General features: G+C 44.7%; 1 protein-coding gene across 1 annotated transcript in view; it reads right to left on the bottom strand.

Moving 5' to 3' along the window:
- Positions 1-24,977, bottom strand: part of LOC130361023 (uncharacterized) — a 229,556-nt gene that overhangs the window by 190,361 nt on the left and 14,218 nt on the right. The gene's annotated exons all lie outside the window — the stretch shown is intronic.

The raw sequence follows: 24,977 nt of genomic DNA, 5'->3' as shown, positions 1-24,977 counted from the left end.
CTATTGGAGGTTGATGCCTCCTCAGTAGGAGCTGGAGCTGTTCTTCTACAAAAAAATCCTTCCGGGCATGCTGTCACTTGTGGTTTTTTCTCTAGGACCTTCTCTCCAGCGGAGAGGAACTACTCCATCGGGGATCGAGAACTTCTAGCCATTAAATTAGCACTTGAGGAATGGAGGCATCTGCTGGAGGGATCAAGATTTCCTGTTATTATCTACACCGACCACAAGAACCTCTCCTACCTCCAGTCGGCCCAACGGCTGAATCCTCGCCAGGCCCGGTGATCTCTGTTCTTTGCCCGATTTAATTTTGAGATTCACTTTCGTCCTGCCGATAAGAACATTAGAGCCGATGCTCTCTCTCGTTCCTCGGATGCCTCAGAAGTTGATCTCCCTCCGCAACACATCATTCCACCTGACTGCCTGATCTCCACTTCTCCTGCCTCCATCAGACAGACTCCTCCAGGAAAGACCTTTGTTTCTCCACGCCAACGCCTCGGAATCCTCAAATGGGGTCACTCCTCCCATCTCGCAGGTCATGCGGGCATCAAGAAATCTGTGCAACTCATCTCCCGCTTCTATTGGTGGCCAACTCTGGAGACGGATGTTGGGGACTTTGTGCGAGCCTGCACTATCTGTGCCCGGGATAAGACTCCTCGCCAGAAGCCCGCTGGTTTTCTTCATCCTCTGCCTGTCCCCGAACAGCCTTGGTCTCTGATTGGTATGGATTTTATTACTGATTTACCCCCTTCCCGTGGCAACACCGTTATTTGGGTGGTCGTTGATCGATTCTCCAAAATGGCACATTTCATTCCTCTTCCTGGTCTTCCTTCTGCGCCTCAGTTGGCTAAACAATTTTTTGTACACATTTTTCGTCTTCACGGGTTGCCTACGCAGATTGTCTCGGATAGAGGGGTCCAATTCGTGTCTAAATTCTGGAGAGCTCTCTGTAAACAACTCAAGATTAAATTAAATTTTTCCTCTGCATATCATCCCCAGTCCAATGGACAAGTAGAAAGAATTAACCAGATCCTGGGTGATTATTTGCGACATTTTGTTTCCTCCCGCCAGGATGACTGGGCAGATCTCCTTCCATGGGCCGAATTCTCGTATAACTTCAGGGTCTCTGAATCTTCCTCCAAATCCCCATTTTTCGTGGTGTACGGCCGTCACCCTCTTCCCCCCCTCCCTACCCCCTTGCCCTCTGGTCTGCCCGCTGTGGATGAAATTTCTCGTGACCTTTCCATTATATGGAGAGAGACCCAAAATTCTCTCTTACAGGCTTCTTCACGCATGAAGAGGTTCGCGGATAAGAAAAGAAGAGCTCCCCCCGTTTTTTCCCCTGGAGACAAGGTATGGCTCTCCGCTAAATATGTCCGCTTCCGTGTCCCTAGCTACAAGTTGGGACCACGCTATCTTGGTCCTTTCAAAATTCTGTGTCAAATTAATCCTGTCTCTTATAAACTTCTTCTTCCTCCTTCTCTTCGTATCCCTAATGCCTTTCACGTCTCTCTTCTCAAACCACTCATCCTCAACCGTTTTTCTCCCAAATCTGTTCCTCCCACTCCTGTTTCCGGCTCCTCGGACGTCTTCTCGGTCAAGGAGATTTTGGCTGCCAAAAAGGTCAGAGGAAAAAATTTTTTTTTAGTAGACTGGGAGGGTTGTGGTCCTGAAGAGAGATCCTGGGAACCTGAGGACAACATCCTTGACAAAAGTCTGCTCCTCAGGTTCTCAGGCTCCAAGAAGAGGGGGAGACCCAAGGGGGGGGGTACTGTTACGCCGAGCGCTCCGGGTTCCCGCTCCTCCCCGGAGCGCTCGCTTCACCTCCTCCGCTGCAGCGCCCCGGTCACGTCCTCTGACCCGGGGCGCTGCGATCCTGCTGCTAGCCGGGATGCGATTCGCGATGCGGGTAGCGCCCGCTCGCGATGCGCACCCCGGCTCTCCTACCTGACTCGCTCCCCGTCTGTTCTGTCCCGGCGCGCGCGGCCCCGCTCCCTAGGGCGCGCGCGCGCCGGGTCTCTGCGATTTAAAGGGCCACTGCGCCGCTGATTGGCGCAGTGGTTCCAATTAGAGTTATCACCTGTGCACTCCCTATATTACCTCACTTCCCTTGCACTCCCTTGCCGGATCTTGTTGCCTTAGTGCCAGTGAAAGCGTTCCTTGTGTGTCCCTTGCCAGTGTTTCCAGACCTTCTGCCGTTGCCCCTGACTACGATCCTTGCTGCCTGCCCCGACCTTCTGCTACGTCCGACCTTGCTTCTGCCTACTCCCTTGTACCGCGCCTATCTTCAGCAGCCAGAGAGGTGAGCCGTTGCTAGTGGATACGACCTGGTCACTACCGCCGCAGCAAGACCATCCCGCTTTGCGGCGGGCTCTGGTGAAAACCAGTAGTGGCTTAGAACCGGTCCACTAGCACGGTCCACGCCAATCCCTCTCTGGCACAGAGGGTCCACTACCTGCCAGCCGGCATCGTGACACAAGTGCAGTTAACCAAACTGTGAAAGATATAGGTCACAATAACCTTATGGGTACCCAAAATTAGTAGCAGAAGGGTGGCTGTTATACATAGCTTTGATCTTGCTGTAGTTTCACTGGTCAAAGATAACTAGTATCCAAGCAGTGTATCCTCAGGACCTGTGGTCTCCACAGACATTATGACTTTTTTAATACCCCCTTAAAGTTTAGGGTGCCCTAGGGGTTTTCCTTTTTTTTTATTATCCCGCCCCCCCCCCCCATCCTGAGATATGAAGGTTTTTGTACCCCATCTGTCAGTGAATGTGTCAGTGTCAGATGGGCATACCCTTCATTACACTATTATGTGTTGATGCTGCAATGAGGGGCTGTGATTTACATACAGGGCATGCTGGATCCAGCTGAGTGCTTTCAGGCAGCAGGATAATACGAAGTGTATGCGATCTCATCCTATCCTTCATGTGTAGGTTATATTGATATGAGTGTGTGTGTATATATATATATATATATATATATATATATATATATATATATATGGTTACATAATTTGTAAGGTTGAAAAAAAGAGTTCAACCTAAAACCTACTGTGTTGATCCATAGGAAGGCCAAAAACCCCATGAGGGATTAAGTTCTAGCCAGCACAGAGGTCACATTAGGACTGTCTACTCTGGTGAGCTGTATGCATGAGTTCCTAATGTTTTGGTCTTTATGTAGAAATAGGAGGGTTATAGAACCTGCACAATCATTTTCTCTTTAGATCCCTCATGTTGTTTCAACTCCCCAGAGACGAGCAATACAGCCCCAGAAACCAGCTCACAGTCCTATGCTACAAAAAGATTTTTAGTGTAGAGGCTGCCGGTCCTGTCAGTGTGTACATACAGGGGCGGACTGACAACACTCGGGGCCCCCGGACCAAAAAAAGGCAAGGGCACCTGCTAGTCTCTGTAGTAGTGTTGCTCACGAATATTCGCAGCGAATATCGTATATTAGCGAATTTGCGAATATTACGAATTTTGCGCTAAAAATTCGCTATTACGAATATTCGTCTTTTTTCAAACTGTTTTAAAAACTGAGCACATTGTAGGGATCTCCTTCGACTGATAAATGCAATGCTTGTATCATTAAAGACCCAGGGATGAGACTGTGAGGTGAAAGGTTTATGCATGCGAATATTCTTTGAAATGCCGCCCTACTTATGCCTGTGAGCCAATGAGAGTTCTGCAAGCACAGTTGTCAGACCTTAGCAACGTCCCTAGCAACCAATAGAAACTTGCTGGCACGACCAGTATATAACATCACTCCCCACCAGCATTCCTTTGCAGATTCACATGGTGGTTTAGAGAGGAGAGTGTTTCTGTGCTTTTGCTTGCATCCTTTGTGCATTGTATCCTATGACAACCAATTGCTTTTTTAAAAGCAGAAGAGAAGCCAATAGTTTTTTAAAAACAGAAGAAGCACAACTTATAACACCGTGATAACTCTCTGAGTACAGATAATGTAGTAGATGTGACCTGCAGTCCTATGTAACATCACAGATAACACAATGATAACTCTCTGAGTACAGATAATGTAGTAGATGTGACCTGCAGTCCTATGTAATACCACAGATAACACAGTGATAACTCTCTGAGTACAGATAATGTAGTAGATGTGAGGGGGGCTGTGTAGGGGTATGTGTATATGTAGTGTTTTTTACTTTTTATTTTGTGTTAGTGTAGTGTAATGTGGTGTTTTTAGGTTACAGTCACATGGGCGGGGGTTCAAAGTAGTTTCCCGCTGAGAGTTTGAGCTGCAGCGCAAAATTTGCTTCAGCTACAGACACACTGTAAGCCCCTGCCCATGTGAATGTACCCTGTACATTCACATTGGGGGAGAGGGGGGGGATGCAGCGAGTTGCATGCAGGGAGTTGTAGTTTAGCAACAGCTGGAGGCACAATGGTTGCGAAACACTGAGAGTTTGTTACCTAACTCAGTGTTTCACAACCAGTGTGCCTCCAGCTGTTGCAAAACTACAACTCCCAGCAGGCATGGTCTGTCAGTGCATGCTGGGAGTTGTAGTTTTGATATAGCTGGAGACACACTGTTTGGGAAACACTGCTATCTGATCTTATATCATAACTTTTAAACTAGTCTAAAATGCAGTTAAATATAACGAAATAACAGCCGTGATATTACTTACACAAATCAGCAGTTTTTCCTCACTTGGTGAAAAGTTACTCCCCACCATCTTCGCTTCGCAGGGCAGCAGAAAATCGCGATGCGAAAAGCAACTGGCAAAGATCCAGGAAATGATCTCCATTCTCGCATGATGTCATAGCGCGCATGCGCAGACGAGCGAAATTTCGCAATAGCAAAATTTCGCAATGGCGAAATTTCGCAATGGAAAAAAAATCTCACGAATATCACGAATATTCGAATTTCACGAATATGGGACGGATATTCGTCCTCATATTCACGAAATATCCCGAATTCGAATATGGCATATGCCGCTCATCACTACTCTGCAGTACGTCAATCTTCTGTCACGCCCCTATTCCACCCAAATCCCACACACAATAAACTAAAATTTATATATGTAAGAAACACTAACGTAGGTAAATTTCCATGATCCATAATACTGGTATACAAGGAGTAAGTATATACCAATAAAGCGAAAGGGAACCTTATATTGCAGATATGATTAAAACTTCACTTTTAATAGTAGCTAGTAAAATAACCAAAAAAAAACAAACAAACAAAAAATCTAGTGCACAAAATATTAACGGACCGCCACCATTAATAAGAGATATCGCTAGTAGAAGCTCTAATATCTGCTATTGGGCAGTCCTAGAAAAATGAAGGAGTACTGTAGTTGTAGGGCTACTATGTATAAATAGTCACTAGATCACTACTGCTGATCTTCCTTCAACAAAGGTGCATGTTACCATAATTCATATGCATAAGGTGCGTCTTCCAGCATAAATAGTGGTTGTCATAGTGCAGTAATGACTCTGCTAGTCAATATATCCCAGTGGTACAAGGCCTTGATAGCAGCATACATAGGCAGCAATAGATAGCACATATCTTAGCAGCGTATCATCATAACACTCCGTTCTGCAGCAATTAGTATTGCACTTTCCAGCATAGCAGCAGAAATCCTGGTAGCAGCGTCAACAAGCAGCAATAGATAGCACATATCTTAGCAGCATACCGTCATTGTACTCAATTCTGCAACAGTAGGTATTGCACTTCCCAACATAGCAGCAGAGATATATAGCAGCAGATTATAGAGTTGGCACCAAAGCAAAATTGATATCATTGCACTTAGCCCTTCAGTTGTGCAGCAGTTATATATTGCACTTAATTCAGTAGCTGCAGATAACTTGCAATAAGCAGCAGTACAAGCTATTGGTTCCAACATCCATCCATAGTCATTGCACTTAGCCCTATGTGCTGCAGCTGTCCTTCATCTAATCCAATAACAAATGCATTAGTAAAGCAGCATAGTTACATATCTTATCATGTCCAGCGCAGGGGTCCTACGCGTTTCCTTTGCCATCAATCATCAGGGACCGGCGTCTTGGCTCTTTATTATAGTTTGATCCATGTGCTCATTTCTGTATGTGCGACTCTGGTGGCGGCCGTACAAAGAATATCTCGTTCGCGCTGTTTTTTAAGCTGGTTGGCTCCTCCCCCTCCATCACATGACTCCCTCAGTCTGGGTCATACGCGTCATAGACGCGCCCCTGACCGATCCCGAGGATCTGAGATATCACGCTGTAAAGGGAGGAGGTATGTGACGTCAGGTAGCGCTTCACGCCTCGTTCTGACAGTGGTTTGCGTTTCAGATCTCGATATTGATGCCGATCGGGACCGTCTTCTCAAACAGGTATATATTAACCATATGTGTATTTCAACACTCTAGTTCTTTGCAAGTGACATCTAGAGATTTAATTTGTAACTAATTGCAAGACACTTGAGTATTAGTTAATTTGTTTTTCACATTTAAATTGTTGTTTTTATCCATGAGTGTCTGCTGCCCTCGTCATCTTTGTCTTAACTAATACTCAAGTGTCTTGCAATTAGTTACAAATTAAATACATAGTAGCCCTACGACTACAGTACTCCTTCATTTTTCTAGGACTGCACAATAGCAGATATTAGAGCTTCTACTAGCGATATCTCTTATTAATGGTGGCGGTCCGTTAATATTTTGTGCACTAGATTTTTTGTTTGTTTGTTTTTTTTGGTTATTTTACTAGCTACTATTAAAAGTGAAGTTTTAATCATATCTGCAATATAAGGTTCCCTTTCGCTTTATTGGAAAAAAAAATTTGGGAGACCTAAACCTTTAGCTAGAAGCTATATCAAGTATACTCAATAAGTATATACCACCACACAATAATACCACCATACTGTACTGAATAAAACCACTATACACAGACCAGTATACTATACAGGATCTGTATACAATATAGGTGATTATATACAGGACCATATGGCGGTAGATATCAGCTGTACACAGGATCTGTATACCATATAAGTGATTACAGTTACATTTTGAGAATCACAATTACGTATTTTCTGATCAGGGGCGTCCTCTTTCCTTTTCTTCTCCATCCGGATAAGACCGCCATGTGGATCTCTTAACATCTGCAGGACAAACATGTCAGACTCTGCATTTTTCCAGTGCCCTCCCCCCTCCCCTCCTCTACATAATCTTTCCATCTATAGGCCCACAAACTGTAATAATGCCCTCCTTGGTGTCCTGCACAGTAAAAGGGCAGGTAGGTAGCCAGGTAAATAGGTAACTAGGTAGGTAGATGAGAAATCCAGATATGTAGGTAGGTGACAAGCCAGGTAGGTAGAGGGCTAGCTAGGTAGTTAGGCAGCCATGTATGAAGGCCAGGTATGTGCATAGTTAGGCAGCTGGTTATGTAGGTAGTTAGATAGCTTGGTATGAAGGTAAGTAGTTAGGCATCCAGGTACAAAGTTTGGTAGCCCCCCCCCTTCCCCGTAGGTATAGGCAGCAGAGTTAACTCCCCCTTCTCTGCAGGTATAGGCAACAAAGTTAACTTCCCCTTCCCTGTAGGTATAGGCAGCAGAGTTATCCCCCCTTCCCTGTAGGTATGGGCAGCAGAGTTAACCCCCCTTCCCCAAAGGTATAGGGTGCAGAGTTAGCCTCACCCTTCCCCATAGGTATAGGCAGCAGACTTAACCCCCCCCTTCCCCATAGGTATAGGCAGCAGAGTTAACCCCCTTCCCAATAGGTATAGGAACAGAGTTAACCCCCCCTTTCTCCTTAGGTATAGGCAGCAGAGACATCCCCCCCTTTCCAGTAGGTATAGGCAGAGTTAACCCCCCATTCCCCATAGGTATAGACAGAGTTAAACCCCCTTTTCCCCATAGGTATAGGCAGTCCCCCCCCCTTCACCATAGGTATAGGTAGAGTTACTCCCCCTGTTCCCCATAGGTATAGGCAGAGTTACCCCTCCCCCCTCTTCCCCATTGGTATAGGCAGTTACCCCCTTTCCCCATAGGTATAAGCAGATTTATCCCCCCTCCCCTTTTCCCCATAAGTATAGGCAGTGACCCGCCCCCCCTCTACCCATAGGTGTAGACAGAGCTACCCCCCTCTCCCTCATAGGTATAGGCAGAGTTAAACCCCCTCTTCCCCATAGGTATAAGCAAAGTTACCCCCCTTTCCCCATAGGTATAGGCAGAGTTACCCCCCCTTTCCCCATAGGTATAGGCAGAGTTATACCCCCCCCCCCTCTTTACCATAGGTATAGGCAGATTTATTCCCCCTCCCCTCCTCTTTTCCCCATAAGTATAGGCAATTACCCCCCCTCTACCCCATAGGTATAGGCAGAGCTACCCCCCTCTTCCTCATAGGTATAGGCAGAGTTATACCCCCCCCCCTTCCCCTTAGGTATTGGCAGAGTTACCCCCCCCCTTCCCCATAGGTATAGGCAGAGTTATACCCCCTCTTTACCATAGGTATAGGCAGAGTTACCCCCCCCTCTTCCCCTTAGTTATAGACAGAGTTACCCCCCCCCTCTTCCTCATAGGTATAGGCAGAGTTATACCCCCCTTCCCCATAGGTATTGGCAGAGTTACCCCCCCTTCCCCATAGGTATAGGCAGAGTTATACCCCCTCTTTACCATAGGTATAGGCAGAGTTACCCCCCCCCCTTTCCCCATAAGTATAGGCAGAGTTATCCCCCCCCCTTTCCCCATAGGTATAGGCAGTTATCCCCCTCCCCTCCCCCTTTCCCCATAAGTATAGGCAGAGTTACCCACATCCCCATTGGTATAGGCAGAGTTACTCCCCCTCTTCCCCATAGGTATAGGCAGCGTTACCCCCATCCCTCTTCCCCATAGGTATAGGCAGAGTTACTCACCTCCCCTTCCCCATAGGTATAGGCAGAGTTACCCCCCCCCCCCTTTCCCCATAGGTATAGGCAGAGTTACCCCCCCCCCTCTTCAACATAAGTATAGGCAGAGTTACCCTCCCCCCCCTCTTCCCCATAGGTATAGGCAGAGTTACCCACCCCTCTTCCCCAGAAGTATAGGCAGAGTTAAAAAATTAAAAAATTATGCTCACCTGATGTCCCACGCAGCGATCTCCTCAGCAGCAGGGACCCGCGGCTTCTCCCCTCCACAATACAGGCGTCGATGAGTGATGTCATCGGCGCCTGTACTGTGTGCTGCGTGGGGGCGGTGTCACATCTCCTCTGTGTAAGCTGCAGATACGGCTCAGACAGAGGGGATGCCTTCTCCTGTATGTGCGTGTATCGCACATACCGGACAAGGCAGCGCTGTCTTCTGGGGACCTGGGACGAGTGTCCCGGATTCTCAGTAGCGGCGGCTGGCCCTTAACCCAGCCGGGCCCTCGGATGACGTCCGATCGAACCAGCCGGTCAGTCCGCCCCTGTACAAATCATGCTCAGGTCCTGTCAGTATGGAGCCCATGTTGTGTACATTCCAATGCATGGGTTTTGCTTTACACCCTGCCAGGACCTGAGTATAATTTGTAAAGTAAGGGTTCTGTCAGTACTGTATGATTAGCGCCGCGGCCACAACAAATTTATTGTTCTGGGGTGTGGGGGGGGGGGGGGGGCTGCACAGGGTGCCTCCAGCTGTTTCACCACTACAACTCCCAGCATGTCCTGACAGCCAATAGATGTCAGGGCATACTGGGAGTTGTAGTGGTGGCACCCTGTGTAGATGAACTAAGGGCGGAAGACGGTAAGAGGTGACGTCTGCCTGCTGGGGAAGTCTGCCTGGTAGTGAGCACACTACCAGCAAGACAAAAAGGCATTTTTTATATAGTAAAAAAAATAAAATTAAAAGCAGGGACAGGGTTAGGGAGAGATGGGCAATACACATTTTTCCCCCTACAAAGCAAGTGTAGCAGCCTTGGACGCTTCATAGACGGTTTGTGACGTTCATTAACCCTCCTCTAAAAAAATTGCAACCACTCACCTTTTCCCATTTTTTTAAAATTAAAGTAAATAAATAAAACATATAGGGGGAGATTTATCAAAACCTGTGCAGAAGAAAAGTTAATCAGTTGCAGCAGCCAATAAGCACGCTTCTTTTACCTTTGAAAGGGCCTCTGAAAAATAAAAGAAGCGATTTGATTGGTTGCTATGGGCAACTGGTCAGCTTTTTCTCTGCACAGATTTTAATAAATCTCCCCCATATGGTATTGCCATGTGCAGAATTGTCCAAACTATTAAAGTATAACATTATTGATCCTGTATGATGAATGACATAAAGGCAAAAAATACCAAAGTCTAAAATTGCTGATTTTAACATAGAAACATAGAATGTGTCGGCAGATAAGAACCATTTGGCCCATCTAGTCTGCCCAATAATCTGAATACTATGAATAGTCCCTGGCTCTATCTTATATGAAGGATAGCCTTATGCTTACCCCATGCATGTTTAAACTCCTTCACTGTATTTGCAGCGACCACTTCTGCAGGAAGGCTATTCCATGCATCAACTACTCTCTCAGTAAAGTAATACTTCCTGATATTACCGCATAAACCTTTGCCCCTCTAATTTAAAACTATGTCCTCTTGTGGTAGTTTTTCTTCTGGTCATATCACGTCCCAGAAAAAAAATGGAATAAAAAGTCATTAAAAAGTGATATATATAACTACAGAAAGAAATGAGCTCTCAAACAGTCCCATAGACAGAAAAAAAAAGTTATAGGGGGTCAGAATAGAGCGATTTTAAAGTATACTTCTATATCTGTGATCCTGGCTGCAGCATATGGGGTACTTTGGTGGAAAACTTTTCTTTTTTTATAATTTTTTTTTAATCAACTGGTGCAAGAAAGTTCTATTAAAAAATCTTAATCTTCCCAGTACTTGTTAGCTGCTGAATACTACAGAGGAAATTATTTTCTTTTCTATTTTTTTTGTCTGTCCACAGTGTTCTCTGCTGACACCGCTGTCCATGTCAGGAACTGTCCAGAGCAGGAGAAAATCCCAATAGCAAACATATGCTGCTCTTGGCAGTTCCTAAAATGGACAGAGGTGTCAGCAGAGAGCACTGTGGTAGTGACAGAAAGGAAATTCAAAAAGAAAAGAATTTTCTCTGTAGTCTTCAGCAGCTAATAAGTACTGGAATGATTAAGGTCTTTTAATAGAATTCATTTACAAATCTGTTTAACATTTTGGCACCAGTTGATTTAAAAAAAAAAAATTCCACCAGAGTACCCCTTTAACGCCTTAACGACCAAGGACGTATATTTACGTCCTTGGCCGGCTCCCGCGATATAATGTGGTGTCACGCGGTGACCCCGCATCATATCGGGTCGGTCCCGGCATGTATCTGAAGCCGGGACCCGGGGCTAATAGCGCGCGGCAGCGATCGTGGTGCCGCGCACTATTAACCCTTTAGAGGCAGCGTTCAAAACTAAAGTGAAAGCTGCCTGGCTGCTCAGTGGGGCTGATCGGGATCACCGCAGTGAAAATGCAGTGTCCCGATCAGCTAGGACGCGAGCAGAGGTCCTCTTACCTTCCTCCGGCATGTCCCTTCGGTGATTGATTGCTCTAAGCCTGAGATGCAGGCTTGAGCAATCGACCACCGATAACACTGATCAATGCAAAGTTATGGCTTTGCAGTGAACATGGTATAAGATCAGTGTGTGCAGTGTTATAGGTCCCTATGGGAGCTATAACACTGCAAAAAAATAATAAAGTGTTAATAAAGATCATTTAACCCCTTCTCTAATAAAAGTTTGAATCACCCCCCTTTTCCCATAAAAAAAAACATGTAAATAAATATAAACATATGTGGTATCGCCGCGTGCGTAAATGTCCGAACTATAAAAATATATAATTAATTAAACTGCACAGTCAATGGTGTACGCGCAAAAAATTCCAAAGTCCAAAATAATGTATTTTTGGTCACTTTTTATATCATTAAAAAATGAATAAAAAGCGATCCAAAAGTCCGATCAATACAAAAATGGTACCGCTAAAAACTTTAGATCATGGCGCAAAAAATGAGCCCCATAAGCGGTAAAATAAAAAAGTTATGGGGGTCAGAAGATGACAATTTTAAACGTATACATTTTTCTGCATGTAGTTATGATTTTTTACAGAAGTACAACAAAATCAAACCTATATAAGTAGGGTATCATTTTAACCGTATGGACCTACAGAATAAATATAAGGTGTCATTTTTACCGAAATATGCACTGCGTAGAAACGGAAGCCCCTAAAATTTACACAATGGTGTTTTTTCTTCAATTTCGTCGCACAATGATTTTTTTTTCCGTTTCGCCGTAGATTTTTGGGTAAAATGACTGATGTCACTGCAAAGTAGAATTTGTGGTGCAAAAATTAAGCCATAATATGGAATTTAACTGCAAAATTGAAAGGGTTATGATTTTTAAAAGGTGAGGAGGAAAAAACGAAAGTGCAAAAACTGAAAAACCCGTGGTCCTTAAGGGGTTAATATTGCATCCGCTTCTGATCCTGTGACCTGCTCTTAAACTATGGATATCTAGAGACACATTTGTCTGAAGTCATATGCAAGCCCATGGGACTTTCAGCAAATCCGTCTCCTAATTGCAATAGTTTCGGAGCACTCTTCCTCGCACCCCTGCAACTGCCGTTCTAATATTTACCCCCAGCCTCAGTCTAATTATTTTGGATAAACACATTGTAGAATACAAGTTCTAAAGGTGTGTATGCTAATGTAATTCTATCAAATACAGTATATTCCATACAGACACGTTAGCCCCTCAGAAACTTAATGGATTGTGAAAGTATGAGTTTTACTGCCATCTAGTGACCGTTGCTAAAACTTTCTTTGTAATATCTACACTTTACTGATATTGATTGTTGGGTACTACACAAAACATTAACAAGGTGTATTAACTGCAGATTGAATGTCGCAACAGTCTACTGCAATGAATGTGCCAATGTATAAAACAGAACTATGGAACCCTGCTTACAGAATGCAGCCAAAGCAACAAAGAAGTTAGGGGGTGACACTGCCGTTTAACCCTTTAAGGACATAGCCAATTTGAATTTTTGTGTTTTCATTTTTCTTCCTTGCCTCTTAAGAGCCATAACTCTTTTATTTTTCCATCCACAGGGGCTTGTTTTATGCCTAACCAATTGTACTTTGTAATGGCACTTACAGTGACATGTTCTTTTTATTCTGTCGTTTTTTTTCATTCTGTCTTTTTATTCTGTCGGTCAATACGAATAAAATTATACCCATCTGTACATGCTTTGCTATTGTTGTACAACTTTTTTTTTTTTTTTTATGTCATATTTTTGGTAATAAAATGAATATGCTTAAAATTAAACGTAGATATGGCGTATCTTACTAAAATACCTATGTTTAAAACCTACCGGTTACATCTTCTCCAGGATGATGTGACTTTTGCATTGACTTTCAGGGCCAAATGGAAAAGGACGCATTGGCTGACAAGCTGGTGTTCAGCTATCAGGCTATGTTTCACCTCATTAAAGGGGTACTCCGCCCCTGGCATCTTATCCCCTATCCAAAGGATAGGGGATAAGATGTTAGATCATCGCGGTCCCGCTGCTGGGGACCCCGGGGATCGCCGCTGCAGGACCCCGCCATCATTACTGCACAGAGCGAGTTCGCTCTGTGCGTAATGACGGGCGATACAGGGGCCAGGGCAGCGTGACGTCATGGCTCCGCCCTTCATGACATCACGGCCCATCCCTTAATGCAAGTCTATGGCAGGGGGCGTGACGACCGCCACGCCCCCTTCCCATAGACTTGTATTGACAGGGCGGGCCGTGACATCATGAGGGGCGGAGCCGTGACGTAACGATGCTCCAGGCCCTTGAATTGCCCGTCATTACGTGCAGAGCGATCTCGCTCTGCGCAGTAATGATAGCGGGGTGCTGCAGCAGCGATCCCCGGGGTCCCCAGTAGGGGCGGAGTACCCCTTTAAGTATTCACAGACACGGTTTTAAAAACAGCAACCGACCAACTGATTATATGGATTACCCATGTCGGTGGACTGATCACCTAGGTTAGAGACATATCACCGATTACAATAGACTGCCCTTAGGGAAAATATAAAATATAATACTTTATTGGTTCTTTATTAAAAATTTACCAAACAAATAATAATGGCAGCCATATAACAAAACAAAAAACTCACAAGTGGATAGAAAATGTGATAATGTGATGTGTGCAGTGGATGGTGTTGGTAGGGTAACGGTAGGGATGTGTAAAGATGTTACTCCCAAGTTTTGAGATGGAAAATGGGATATGGGAAAAGTGCCCACCCTACAAACTACAAACCCCCTGCCTTTTGAGGGACCAATCTCCTTAATAGGATGGCCTCAACCAAGGTGACGTTCCCTTCCTGGTACCAGTGTTCTCATGATAAAATAAAAAATAGGGAAGGGAGGCAGGATGGATATGCTCAGGTGTATGAGATCTAAATTGAGGTATAGATGGTTGAATTAAAGGTAAGTATTGTAACAATTCAACACTGCACAAAAAATAACTAAATAAACAAGTGCTCAGTGTGAAAAGGTAAAAGCCAAAAATATGTATACAAAATAAGAAACTAAAATAGCTTGAACCCAATGGATAGCGGGTAAAGATATGATACAGTCATGGCCGTAAATGTTGGCACCCCTAAAATTTTTCAAGAAAATGAAGTATTTCTCACAGAAAAGGATTGCAGTAACACATATTTTGCTACACACATGTTTATTCATTTTGTGTATATTGGAACTAAACCAAAAAAGGGAGGAAAAAAAGCAAATTGGACATAATGTCACACTAAACTCCAAAAACGGTCTGGACAAAATTATTGGCACCCTTAACTTAATATTTGGTTGCACACCCTTTGGGAAAAAAATAACTGAAATCAGTCGCTTCCTATAACCATCAATAAGCTACTTACACCTCTCAGCCGGAATGTTGGACCACTTTTCCTTTTCTAACTGCTCCAGGTTTCTCTTATTGGAAGGGCGCATTTTCCCAACAGCAATTTCTAAGATCTCTCCACAGGTGTTCAATGGGATTTAGATTGCTGCCCATTGCTGGCCACTTCAGAACTCTCCAGCGCTTTGTTGCCATCCATTTCTGGGTGCTTTTTGACGTATGTTTGGGGTCATTGTCCTGCTGAAAGACCAAAGATCTCGGATGTAAACCCAGCTTTCTGACACTGAGCTGTACAGTGCGACCCAAAATCCATTGGTAATCCTCAGATTTCATGATGCCTTGCACACATTCAAGGCACCCAGTGCCAGAGGCAGCAAAACAACCCCAAAACATCATTGAACCTCCACCATATTTCACTGTAGGTACTGTGTTCTTTCCTTTGTAGGGCTCGGAAAAACAGTAGAACGATGTGCTTTACCAAAAAGCTCTATCTTGGTCTCATCTGTCCACAAGACATTTTCCCAGAAGGATTTTGGCTTACTCAAGTTCATTTTGGCAAAATGTATTCTTGCTTTTTTATGTCTCTGTGTCAGCAGTGGGGTCCTCCTGGGTCTCCTGCCATAGTGTTTCATTTCATTTAAATGTCGATGGATAGTTCTCGCTGATGCTGATGCTCCCTGAGCCTGCAGGACAGCTTGAATATCTTTGGAACTTGTTTGGGGCTGCTTATCCACCATCCGGACTATCCTGCATTGACACCTTTCATAAATTTTTCTCTTCTGTCCACGCCCAGGGAGATTAGCTACGGTGCCATGGGTTGCAAACTTCTTGATATTGTTGCGCACTGTGGACAAAGGCAAATCTAGATCTCTGGAGATGGATTTATAACCTTGAGATTGTGGATATTACTCCACAATTTTGGTTCTCAAGTCCTCAGACAGTTCTCTTCTCCTCTTTCTGTTGTCCATGCTTAGTGTGGCACACAGACACATAATGCAAAGACTAAGTGAACTTATCTCCTTTTTATCTGCTTTCAGGTGGGATTTTTATATTGCCCACACCTGTTACTTGCCCAAGGTGAGTTTAAAGGAGCATCACATGCTTAAAGCAAATTTATTTATCAAATTTATTTACAATATTTACAAATTTATTTACAATTTTGAAAGGGTGCCAATAATTTTGTCCAGCCCATTTTTGGAATTTGGTGGGACAATATGTCCAATTTGCTTTTTTTCCTCCTTTTTTTGGTTTCCTCCCTTTTTTGGTTTAGTTCCAATATATACAAAGGGAATAAACATGTGTATAGCAAAACATGTGTTACTGCAATCCTTTTCTGTGAGAAATACTTCATTTTCCTGAAAAATGTCAGGGGTGCCAACATTAACAGCCATGACTGTACATGCCCAGATTTAAAAATGCAAGTGTTACCTGTTCATAATGTATGTTGCCTTTCCACATCAGATATTGTCAATAATAGACAACAAGAATTTATATATCCACAATCAATGTTATAGTTCCAACACGTTGTGCACTCCTCTCGTCTGGTGAAAGAAACATCTTTGTACAGAGATGCTGCTTGCACCAGAAATCCCTGCTGCCTTGTTGTGCTCTCCCGGGGATCTGGGTCATGTGTCCTGGATTCCCGTGAGGGCCTTGGAAGCCAGTGGTTTGATGATCAATGTTGCAGTAGGCCTTTTTTAAAGGTAAGAGCCTGGAGCTGAAGCCCATACCTTAATCTGGCTGTTACGCCGAGCGCTCGCGGCGTTCCTCTCTCTGCAGTGCCCCGGTAAGATCCGCTGACCGGGAGCGCTGCACTGACTCTGCCGGCGGGGATGCGATTCGCATATCCCAAGTCACTCACCTGTCCCACTCCCCGGCTGTCACGTCCTGGCGCGCGCGCCAGCTCTCTAAGATTTAAAGGGCCAGTGCACCAATGATTGGTGCCTGGCCCAATCAGTCCAATTAGCTTCCACCTGCTCCCTGTCCATATAACCTCACTTCCCCTTCCCTTCCTTGCCGGATCTTGTTGCCTTGTGCCAGAGAAAGCGTTTAGTGTTGTCCAAAGCCTGTGTTCCAGATCTCCTGCTATCCTCATTGACTACGAACCTTGCCGCCTGCCCCGACCTTCTGCTACGTCTGACCTTGCCTCTGCCTAGTCCTTCTGCCCCACGCCTTCTCAGCAGTCAGCGAGGTTGAGCCGTTGCCGGTGGATACGACCTGGTTGCTACCGCCGCAGCAAGACCATCCCGCTTTGCGGCGGGCTCTGGTGAAAACCAGTAGCAACCCTAGAACCGGTCCACCGACACGGTCCATGCCAATCCCTCGCTGACACAGAGGATCCACATCCAGCTAGCCGAATCCTAACACTGGCTTTGCTGCCTGTCTGGTAGAACAATGCGTGGTAGAACAATGACTATGCTGTGGCTGAGAATAGCTCTTGTGCTGACAGCAGAGTGTTTTCATTCTAGTAATGCCCTGCAAGCGCCCAGTGGTATGACAGTGATGGCTAAATCCCTGGCATGGCAGAGCACAATGCAAACGAAAGCTTGAGAGAGAACTGTGACTCAAGGAGGAGGGAGATGCCCATAAATAGAGAGTGAAATGGTAGAGAGTACCCTTGACCTTTTTTATTATTATTATTATTATTATAGTAACACTTTAAGGCACCCATCCTCCATGTAACTGGACATGGAGATGTAGCTCAGGTTCAGTTATCAAGAAAGCCAGCTATAGTTGTTCCACCATTACAGAATGCTTGGTAACTTTTAGTAGTAATTTATCAACCTATAAATCTCTCAGGAATACCAGGAGATGCACTAAGGAAAAAGAAGAAAAAGGTAGACACACAGAGCTTCCTAGTATATTGTCCTGGGAGTTGATGCAAGAGTATATGCGCCACCTCAAACCATAGGTGATACACACTCACCATGTAAAGTTGTGCTGTATAAGGCACAAGCTTTTTGTGCACATTATTTCATGGAGTAAATGGGGTTATCCAGGGACTAAATATTTTTACAAATAAAAAATACTCACCTGCCCTGTTCCCCGTGTCCTGCCATTCTGACAAGTCCCAGTCCATGGTGCTCTTGGCTTCTGCCTGCCTTGGATGACATGCAGATCCTGCAGGAACTGCCCTCTTAGCCAATCACTGGCCACAGCAGTGACCTACCTCAGCCACTGATTGGCAGAGCGGGCAGTTCTTATTTTCGGTAAAGAAGGTGATGTAGGTGACTTGTCACAATCTCAGCAACTTAGCCACCCTTTAGGGTGGCATAGATGTCTTTGGGGGCCTGCAGGCATCCAGGCCCAGGTGCAACTGCTACCTTTGCACCCCATCATGTTACACCCCTTCTCTCAGCTTCTTCCTGCTTCAGATGATGCACCAGCCCTGCAGCAAATGCCAGTTATTGGCTGGGCAGGCTGTTGCTTTCTTTTGTAAAGACAAACATGGAAGACCTTTTGTCACAGTCTCAGCTTCTTCCTAGCCACCCATTAGGATGAAGCAGGGTGGTTGAGGCCAACAGGTTCACATTCGAGCAGCCCCTTGAAGTATTTCTCTATCAAGATCCTCTATTACTACCTTTTATTTTTCATTGGTCAACTTCAATTTCTTATCCACTGAAGAGCTCCAACATTAAACAGATATATGTTATTCTGTGGTCACTATGCAGAATATAATAGGTGGTGATCTTGTCTGTGGATAAATAAGACTATTACATTGATCTCCCTCCCTGATTAACCACTTCCTGCTCTGTGACATACATTTACAGCACTGGTTGGCTCAGAAGCCACATGATCACTGACAGGACACAGCAGGGTAGCTACCAAAATTGCAGGATCCGGCTCCTATCTAGGAAGTTAAACTCCTAGATGTTGTAGTCAGTAGCAACCATGGCATCTAGTTGGTTTACGAGATAGGACTTCTCTGTAACCCATTGGCACTTCCAATATGCGATCTTGAGATTTATGGCCTTTGAGTCTGTTATGTATAGAAGCCTGTTAGACACAGCCACAGACATAGTCTAACAGGCTTTCTGTCAGTGTGAAAAAAACGTAATAAAAACCGATCAACACTACATATAGTATGTGCCATAAAATAGTGTATATGAATAAAGAGAAATGGAGTCAGCTCCCCCTTCCAGTAGTAGATGCAGATACAGGAAAAAGTTCAGTGGAAGCACGGTTGATTACTGAGCAGGATCCCAGTTGAGCATTTAGGAGAAAAAAGCAAATTTCCAGCTTCCATCGATATGGCTAAGGTTGAATAATAAACTGAAACGCATCAGCGTTTCCCTTGGATTTTATGGGGTCACCTTTATATTTTTTGCACTCTTTATTAAAGGATTGAAATAAAATGTACTTTTTTTTATGGAAGGTGGAAATTAGCTTTTTCCTCCTACCATAAAATAATGCCAAAACAATTACAGCTTATCTCGCACAAACACAAGCTAGTAAAAAATTTTAGGGTACGTTCACATGCGCTGATTTTTTAGCGGGTTCTCTGCTGCGTATTTGAAAGTGGGCAGGCTCTTCTCCTATTTTACGCGGCGGAATGTACACTGCAGAATCCGCTGCAAAACCCATTGAAGTCAGTAGGAAGTGTGGTGGATTTTCCGCGGCGTAGATTCCACCGTGGAAAATCTGCTGCGGACAGCCGAGAAGAGCCGCCCACTTTCAAACACGCAGCGGAAAACCCGCTAAAAATCTGCGCGTGTGAACGTACCCTTACCCTGTTTTTGGTGTCTTTTCAGGATGTGATTTTTCACTTTAACAAACAGATTAACTCCTTCATGACCCAGCAATTTTTTTTTTCTGGCTCACATTTTTTTTCCTCCTTACCTTCTAAGACCCACAACTTTTTTATTTTTTGACTGACAAAGTTGTATTAGGGTTTATTTTCTGTGAGATGAGTTGTATTTTCCACTGATGCACTTTTTTTTTTTTTTTTTTTTATCATACAATGTATTACAAAGCCAGAAACAAATTTTATGTAGGGCAAAATTGAAAAATATGGTATTGCACAATTTTGTAGGGCAATAATTTTTTCAGAGTTCATAAAACAGTACATACTAATTTATTCTATGGGTCAGTATGAATTTTAGAAAAATTGGATTGTTTCGTTCCCAATTTATTTGCAGCAAATTGCTATTTCTGGCCTACTGAGAGCCTCAATAGGGGTGTAGAACACTTTGCCTTGTCCTAACATGCATAGGGAGTGTGCTGTGTTAGTGAAATAATAGTGTTATTCAGTATGACATACAGATTACAGGAATCGCTATTAGAATCACTGCTGCAAAGCGTCTGGATTTGGCAGCAGGGAGACAATATGGCGTAAAAATTGAATAGAATAAATAGATTTTAATGTAATTTTTATTTAATTTAATTTGAATTTATTTACATTTTTTGAGTACCCATTCTGGTGAGCATTGAGCTGGCGGTCAACCGGAAGGCGAGCTACCACCTGTTCCAGCCTGTACCTCTCGATGCCCCTCCCCCCCCCCCCACTGTCTTACTCTTTGTGGAACTTCAAATGTTTCATATAATCAGCTATGGTTCATTGTTATCGCTCCAACCTGTTTCAATGGATTGTTGTGGTAATTTCACAGCTAATATATAACATCGATGACCATAGGGCCTCAGTTGTGAACAGATTACATCGATTTTTTTAAATTTAAATAGGCACTGTCAGATATAAAAACTTTTGATATGTTGTAAAGCATGCAAAAACAATAGGTTTTGCAATTGCTTTCATTAGAAAATTTTCAGTATTTCATAGTGAAAAAGCCAGTCAAAGAACTGCCCCCTCTGCCTCCTGGAATACATTCAGTGCTTCTGTGAACACTGCTTCGTCCTGGACGTTTTGGAGGGGGGAGGGGCTGTACACACTGCAGAGACTCATGTGAAGAGAAGGGGAGGGGCAGGAAGCCTGCTGCCGGCTCTCACACTGCAGACATCAATGAGAGAGGCAGAAACATGAATTGCAGATGAAAAAGTAAGTGTCCAAGCATGTGTGAGTGGATATATATATGTGTGTATATCAGTGTGTCTCTCTAATGTGTATGTGTAAGAATATATGAAGCTAGTGTGTGTGTGTGTGTGTGTGTGTGTAATAAAGGGGGACTACAATCATATCCTCATGCTGTTTCAAAACCAGCCAAATGATGTGTGGGCATGCTGGGAGCTGTAGTTTTGCAATAGCTGGAGGCACCCTGGTTGGGAAGCACTGGACTGAGGAGAGGGAGGGGGAGTGGTTATCACAGTGAGTACCCGCCCCCCTGCTTCTAATAGATAAAATTAAGGTATTTCAGAAATAAAGCTAATTCTGAGAGAAATGTAGGTCACAGACACATACAAAGTACATGTACATGATCAGGATGAGATACTGAGCAACATATAATAGTTTAGTTTTTTTGAGTGATCTGACGGGTACGCTATTAGATTTTGAAATTTAAATGTAATATTATACTCCAAAGTTTTATGTCCCGGGCCCTGGCATTTACTTTTGAATAAATAGTGTGGTTACAAAAGACCAAATCTAACAAAGAGTCACATGTCGGCACAATGACAGAGTCTGGAGGTGGCATCAGTATGAGGAAACCATATAGTGGCTGAATGACACAGCCTGGAGTTGGTGGCAGCATGAGGAGAATATATAATGGCTGAATGACACAGCGTGGAGGTGGCAGCAGCATGAGAATATATAGTGGCTGAATGACACAGCCAGGAGTTGGCGGCAGCATGAGGAGACCATATAGTGGCTGAATGACACAGCGTGGAGGTGGCGGCATCATGAGAACATAAAGTGGCTGAATGAGACAGCATGGAGGTGGCAGCAGCATGAGGGGAACATATAGTGGCTGAATGACACAGCCTGGAGTTGGCAGCAGCATGAGGAGACCACATATTGGCTGAATGACACAGCCTGGAGTTTGCAACACAAAAGGAGAACACATAGTGGCTGAATGACACAGCCTGGAGTTGGCGGCAGCATGAGGAGAACTTATAGTGGCTGAAGGACACAGCTTGGAGGTGGCGACAGTATGAGGAGAACATATAGTGGCTGAATGACACAGCCTGAAGTTAGCGGCAGCATGAGGAGACCACATAGTGGCTGAATGACATAGCATTGAGTTTGCGGCAGCATAAGGAGAACATATAGTGGCTGAATGACAAAGCCTGGAGTTGGCGGCAGCATGAGGAGACCATATAGTAGTTGAATGACACAGCCTGGAGGTGGCAGCAGCATAAGGAGAACATATAGTGGCTGAATGACACAGAGTGGAGGAGCTGAGCATCCAGTGTATGGCAATATTATATTCAGTGGGTACAGTGTGGGGCAGTATTATATTCAGGGCATAGTGTGTGGCACTATTATTTTCAGGGCATAGGGTGTGGCAATATTATTTTCAGGGCATAGGGTGTGGCAGTATTATATTCAGGGCGTTGTGTGGCAGTATTATATTCAGGACGTAGTGTGTGGCAGTATTATATTCAGGGTCCAGTGAATGGCAGTATTATAGTCAGATTGCAGAGTGTCTGGCAGAGTAATAACGATTATTGTTTTTCTGCTGAAAAAGTGAGGAACCAATGATGTCCAGGTGTCAGACTCTGTAGAGAAGATGGAGCTGGAAGAAGACCTGGGGTGTCTGAACCAGATGAAGAAAAAAAGAAAAGACAACAGAGAAGACATCACTCAGGTCAGAAATATCATTGTGTATTCTCCTGACTGTCCCATCAGAGCTGTTGTAATTTGTAAGTTCTGCAGTGATGATTAGTGAAACTGTACCTTAAAAGAGAAATGCGGCAGTGTTCTTTTAAGTTTCCTTTTGCCCAGGCAGCAAAAACAAAAAAAAACTAACTTTCTCACTCTCCAACATTGCCCGGGTATCAGCGTCCCGTTCCTCTGGCGCTGCTCGGCTCCCTGCTTCTTAGGCTCGGAACGTCACATTGCAGTCAGCGTATAGCCGGCCGCAGTGATGTCCCGCCTTGGCCGGTGATAGGCTGATCGCAATGTCATGTAAGGAGCCGTCCCTTACTTCGGGAACCCCGGGGTAACACTGGAGATGAGACTGAGGAAATCGGCAGCCCAGAACTGGAGGCACAGAGCGCCACAGTGAACCTGGAAGTGGGGATGCAGGATACCCAGAGAGGCGCTGCTCCAGTTCCGACTTCGCGGAAAGATGACGTCAGCAGCGCAGGATCGACGGCGAGCAACGAGGCAACTCCAGGGAGAGCAGGAGCAGGATGGTGGAGAGCGTCCGGGAGTGGAATATAGTGGCGGAATGGCCTCCCCTGCTACCTCACGGAGATGCCAGCACAGGAGGGGTGAGTACAGATAACTTGATGGGAAAGGGCAGGATTGAAATTAATAATGCAAGCAGGGAGAAGGGAGGGAATAGTAAAGTAACATACCCCCAGGTACAAGCTAAAGGCATGACTTTAAAAATTCACCCCGTATCCCATCCCTAGCCAGCTTATCTGCCCCTGTGGCCTTTAGCCCCTATGCAAAAGCACATGCCAGGATAAAAGCCGGTATGGATTGCGTAACTGTTTGCAGGAAGCTATCCCGCAAATTCCCCTTAAGGGCTTATCAACAAGCCCACATAAAGCCGAGTATGTTAGAAGTGATAATGAATAAATTATCCTTGATTGCAAGTACGCAAGTGTGTTTGAATGAGTTATTGACCCCCTCTCTCTCTTCTTATCCAGTGTTACAAGCTAGGCGGTGGGAAGCACAAATATGACTCCCAAAAGAGTAGAATTGACTTAACCACTTACAGAAAGATCCTTCATGAGACAATGACGCTAAGGTTGGTTTCCTTAAATTGTAAAGGTTTGAACTCACCATTTAAAAGGAATTTATTGTGGAGAGAGGCTGAAAAGCTAAATGCAGACATCCTCTGCCTCCAGGAGACACACCTGAAGGCAGAGGATGCTTATATGTTACAACACAAAGCATATCCTTTTATTGTCCAGGCCCTTGCACCCGCGAAAAGGAGAGTAGTTTTAATAATAAATAAAAGGGTGAATATCACAGACTTGGCCACCCAAATAGATTCAGAGGGGAGATATTTAATAGCGAGAGGCAAAATAAATGGGGCGCCTCTCGTGATTATTAGTGACTATTGGGATATATGCTCCCAACAACAAACAAAATAAATTTCTACACAAGGTTTTAAGCAATGCAGCTTTTTCATTTCAGGAGAAAGTGGTTGCTATGGGAGATTTCAGCCATGTTATATGGCCATCAGCAGATTCAACTTCCAAGTCACAACACACATAACCAACAGCAATATCCTGCACGATAGCACACTTTAATCTTTGATGTATGTAGGGTGCAGCACCCCAGAGACCGATTATACTTTATTCTCAGCCCCCCATAAAACCCATACACGTAAAGATTACTTTCTTGTAACAAACCAACTTTTAATGGCATCAATATCATCTGAAATAAAAACTATTTCATGGTCAGGCCATGCGGCTGTAGTGCTGACGATCAGAGACACCCTTGGGGCATCAGCACAACATCAGTGGGATGCTAACCCACATATAATAAAACATTTTCAACTAAAGGAGCGCATAGCTCCCTGGATTTTATCTTTCCTTGAGGTCAACAAAGGTTCAGTATCTTCGGGGCGTGGCTTGGCAGTTGAGATGAGCGGTCGCATGGAGTAAGTGCTCCCGCTCAGGACCTGCAATTTCATTATCCTGGACTGAATCCTGGAGACTTTGACCCCACGAACCCGACTGAGGACCCGTACTATGCCTCCTCAACCGGATCAAGCTAAACAAAAAGACCGCACGGCGGTCGAGAAGCTCAGAGATTATGCCCGTGCTGAAAAACAAGATGGCGCTGGACAGGCTGGAGCGCGCTCTGCAGCAGTAGGGGTGAAGGGCCTGCCGCCTGATCTCCCAGACTCTCCTGAACCGACTCTGCGGGAGGTTAGTGACACCCTCCTCATGGCCATACAGACCTGTAGGACGTCTCTTACCGGCAAATTGGAGGAGGTAAGGGTGGACGTAGGCCTCCTGCGTCAGGACATGCAGACTCTCCGTGAGCGGGTCACAGAGACGGAGTCCCGTATCTCAACACTGGAGGATTCTGTGCAGCCCTTG

Source organism: Hyla sarda, chromosome 3 (genome assembly GCF_029499605.1).
Source record: "Hyla sarda isolate aHylSar1 chromosome 3, aHylSar1.hap1, whole genome shotgun sequence".
In the NCBI taxonomy this organism is placed as follows: Eukaryota; Metazoa; Chordata; class Amphibia; order Anura; family Hylidae; genus Hyla; species Hyla sarda.
The sequence above is the reverse complement of the archived record's forward strand: the minus strand, read 5'-3'. Positions and strand labels throughout refer to the sequence as shown.